Raw genomic sequence first — 4735 nt, 5'->3', positions numbered from 1 at the left:
GTGTTAAGAGGCCTGAGGAGGTGGATGAGGATTTTTATTATTATCTTACTAGGCTTTATGTTGGGTGGTTGTGCTTCCATAGAAATTTTCACAATGCTCTTATTGCTTGAATCAAGGTTAAATAGACAAATACATAGTAATGTCCCTGGCCTCTTAGTTAAAGCTCTCCTTAGGTCCTTTCTAACAACCAGCCACATAGAACAATATGATTTCCCTGGGTTTATAATGGTCAATAGCTATTGAATTCATGTAAGAATTTCAATTGGGATATGCTCTGCCAAATATTTACAGTATATGCTGAAAAGAAGGATTTACATGTTTCTTTTGATCTTCAAATATGTGTGTGTGTGTGTGTGTGTGTATATATTCTTTTTTATTTATTTTTTATTTTTTAGGGGGCTTTCTGGCAAAAATTGGAAAGCCTGCTAAACAAATTTTAGAAGAGCTATAACACTATACATATACACACACACAGACATATATATATAATATATATGGTAAAAATTAAAATAACATACATAGTCTCTACTAAAATAGAATAATAGAAAACTAACAATTAAAAAACCCAGAAGACTTGACTTGTCTATAAAAAAGAAGAAAAAAGTTAAAAAGATATCATCAGACTTTGCAAGATGTCAATACTAATTTGTCGAAAAATTAGAGGATGTGAAAGAAGGAGCTCAAACTAACAATTAAAATGGGGAATAATTGGAAAAATTGAAGTTTTTCTATTAAAAAACAAAACAGTTTAGAGAGGAAGATGCAATTATTCGTAGGCTTCAATGAGCTTGTCACATTGCAGGCATCCCAGACATATGTAAATCCATTTATTTAAATAAATTTGTTTGCTACTACTGTTTGCTAGGCACCACACGGGGTGTGTGAGAATGCAAAGATGAATCATACATATAACCTGTCTTAAGAAAGCTGTCAGGGATGGGTGCGGCGGCTCACGCCTGTAATTCCAACACTCTGGGAAGCTGAGGTGGGAGGACTGCTTGAGCCCAGGTGTTCAAGATCATAGTTAGACCTCATCTCTATTAAAATAAATAAATAATAAATAAATAAGAGTGTAAAATACTTAGAATTGTAACTAGCAATTAGTGAGAGCTCAATATGTGTTAGCTGACACTGATTTCTCCAGTGGTTGCATAGAAATGTGACAGAAGGCAGGTGAATCATGAGGTCAGGGGATCAAGACCCTCCTGGCTAACATGGCGAAAACCCGTATCTACTAAAAATAAAAAAATTAGCCAGGTGTGGTAGCCGGCACCTGTAGTCCCAGTTACTCGGGAGCCTGAGGCAGGAGAATCGCTTGAACCTGGGAGGCGGAGGTTGCAGTGAGCTGAGATCACGCCACTGCACTCTAGCCTGGGCGACAGAGGGAGGCTCCCATCTCAAGAAAAAAATAAAATAAAATAAAAAGAAAGAAAAAGAAAAGAAATGTGACACTTGTCACAAGAGACTCTGAGAAGTGTAGTCTTTCTTTAGGTAGCCATGTGTACAACTAAAGTTATGGTTTTCTTACCAAAGAAGAGGAGAATGGATATTGGAGGCAGCTAGCAGTCTATGCCACCCAAGAAAACATTCTATTTAATTCTATTTAATTCAGCCAGTCTTTATGGCTCTTACTGGACATAGCGCTGGTTGTTTATATTTCTCCTCCAAATTGACACCCACACAAGCACAACAGTTTTATGTGCTCTGCTAGGCAAAGAATGGAGTTATTGCCTCTCTGTCTGGGCACATTGTGTCTCAATGTGTCTAATCACATAGCCCATTTGTTTCCCTGACATCTAGTTCAAGGATTGTAGAATAAGAGACAGTAAATGCATGTTGAATAATTTAATGAATTCTTGAAGCCTAATATTTTACCTTGTTTATTTTGTAAATTCAAAATATGCTGGGAAGTCTTCCAGGATATGTGAAAAAAAAAAGTGGACCACAGCTCATGGCTCAAATGAGGTTGGTGAGCTCTTTTAATCTCTGCTAGCTGAGGTCCTGAGCAGCATGATCATCTAAAATTTGGAAGCGTTAGATGCTACAGTAGAATGGACAGTTTCTGAGTTAGCAGTCCTAGTACAGGAGAAGTTGAGTGGTTGTAATGATTAATACTGAGTGTCAACTTGATTGGACTGAAGGATGCAACGTATTAATCCTGGGTGTATCTGTGAGGGTGTTGCCAAAGGAGATTAACATTTTCGTCAATGGGCTGGGGCAGGCAGACCCACCCTTAATCTGGATGGGCACCATCTCATCAGGTACCAGTGAATATAAAGCAGGCAGAAAAACGTGAAAAGTTGAGACTGGCTTAGTCTCCCAGCCTACCTCTTTCTCCCATGCTGGATGCTTCCTGTCCTCGAACATGAGACTCCAATCCTCAGTTTTGAGGTTCAGACCAACTCTCCTTGCCCCTCAAGCTTGCAGGCAGCCTATAGTGGGACCTTGTGATTGTGTAAGTTAATACTTAATAAACTCCCCTTTATGTGTATATATATGTATATATATATCCTATTAGTTCTGTTACTCTAGAAAACCCTAATACAGTAGTATTATGGGCTAAATTGTGCCCCTTCAAAATTCATATGTTGAAGTCCTAATCCCCCGTACCTCAGAACATGACTATTTAGAGACAGTTCCTTTAAAGAGTTAATTAGGCTAAAATGAGGTCCTTACAGTGGGTCCTAAGATGACTGGTGTTCTTAAATATAAGAAAAGGAGGTTAGGACAAAGATGTACGGAAGGAAGATCATTTTAAGACACAAGGAGATAGCTATCGATAAGCCAATGAGAGGGCTCTCAGAAGAAACCAGCTCTGCTGATACCTTGATCTCAGACTTCTTGTTTCCAGAATTGTGAGGAAAGAAATTTCCGTGGTTTAAACCACCCAGCCTGTGGTACTTTGTTATGGCTGCCCTAGAAAATGCATATCGGGCTTTCTTAAAGTAGCATGGTAAAGCAGAGACCAGGTTAAACATCATCTTATGACAAGGTAGGGTGTGCTCCAAGAGGGTATTTGTTCAAGGGCTTGGCTTCTAGCCCCCTGGTGTGCTTGGACTAGTGCAGTCACTTCCTAACTGGTCTTCCTGTTTTCATTCTTTTTCTCCTTTCTGTTTTTTTTTTTTTCTTCTTCAAATAACAGCTTCATTGAGATGCAATTCATTTACCATAAAATTTACCCTGTGAAAGTACAAAATTAGTAATTTTTGGTATATTCTCAGAGTTGTACAACAATCACTACAATTAATTTTAGGACATTCTCACCACCTCCCTCTCCAAATTCCATACCCATTAGCAGATTCCCCATTTCCTCCCAACCCTTTCGGTTCCCACCCCCAGACCCAATCAACCACTAAGCTACTTGCTGTCTGTATAGATATGCCTATTCTAGATAGTTCATGGGAATGGAATCTTCTAATACATTGTCTTTTATGACTGGCCTACTTTCATGCTTAGCGCCTTACATCCATACTATCCACACCACACAATGGGATTATTTTTAAGACTTCCTTGCTTAAATCACTTTAATGCCTTCTTATGGGAAATTCATAGAATTCTCATAAAGGACGATAGCCTAAAACCCTGTCAGCAATTTGTGCCCACCTCTGTGATCCCATTACTCATTATGCTGTGCCACACAGGGCTTCTATTTGTTTCTCCCACACATCAAGAACATACTGGTCTGAAGGCTTTTTCCATTAGCCATTCCATCTACTTGGGATGCTTTCCTTTCATTCCAGATCACCACAGGATTTATTCTTGCACAGCTCTCAAGTTTTCCTCCCCAGAAATGTCTTCCTTGACTGCTCAAGCTACAGTAACTTTGCACCCCTACTTGGGCCTCCATCTACAATCACGGTTTCCTCACTTACTTTTATGTTTAGATAATATTTATGTCTATGAAGGAAATACCTTGCTTATTCATTAGTTATTGTCTGTTTTTGTCCCTATCCCTACACTGTGCAAACATGGGCTCCGTGCAAATTGGAATATTGCCAGTCTTGTTCAGGGCTCTGTATGTAGTGTACGAAAAGCAACTGTTACATAGTAGACGCTCAGTCTACACAGTAAAAGGCCTATGACATCATGTCCTACAAAAATGTGAGTTCAGATGTAGTGTAATTGGGAACTGCTTCCTACCTAGTCCCTGCGCTCAAATAGGAATGGTTCTCCAGTACATTCCTGTCCAAATTTTTCAGGACTGGGCTGAGGAAACAGGCACTAACTGGAGCATTTTCTTGGAATAACTGAGACTGTCCTGGAAGGCTCAATAAGCCAAAGAACCTAGAATTGTCATTAGTATTTAAGCTACATCAGTAGTGCCAAACTGTAGTCAGGTCTAGAAGATTCAAACTGAGAGTTGTGTAGTGAAGATGGCCACAAGGGAGTCTATCATGCTTGATAATTCTCTGACAGGTGATCTTAAGACATAGACACAAGAGGAGGAAAAAAATGAATAAAAAGCGAAATAACTAGATGAAAAAATAAAAAAGAATGACAAGAGAAACAAAAATAGTAAGTATATGACAAAAGATGGGAAGAACTTTTTTTTTTGTTTTGAAACAGAGTCTCAGAGCCTCACTCTGTTGTCCAGGCTGGAGTTCAGTGGTGCGCTCTTGGCTCACTGCAACCTCTGTCTCCCAGGTTCAAGCGATTCTCCTGCCTCAGCCTCCTGAGTAGCTGGGATTATAGACGTGTGCCACCATGCCTGGGTAATTTTTTTGTATTTTTAGTG

At 39.3% G+C, this 4735-nt stretch overlaps 1 non-coding gene across 1 annotated transcript; it reads right to left on the bottom strand.

Annotated features, from left to right (window-relative positions):
- Positions 1-394: 394 nt before the first annotated feature.
- Positions 395-456, bottom strand: LOC119625486 (U7 small nuclear RNA). The gene has a single exon (XR_005241680.1). It is a non-coding gene; the product is annotated as a U7 small nuclear RNA (small nuclear RNA).
- Between the last annotated feature and the right edge of the window lie 4279 nt (positions 457-4735).

This window comes from Chlorocebus sabaeus, chromosome 10 (assembly GCF_047675955.1).
Source record: "Chlorocebus sabaeus isolate Y175 chromosome 10, mChlSab1.0.hap1, whole genome shotgun sequence".
Taxonomy (NCBI): domain Eukaryota; kingdom Metazoa; phylum Chordata; class Mammalia; order Primates; family Cercopithecidae; genus Chlorocebus; species Chlorocebus sabaeus.
The sequence above is the reverse complement of the archived record's forward strand: the minus strand, read 5'-3'. Positions and strand labels throughout refer to the sequence as shown.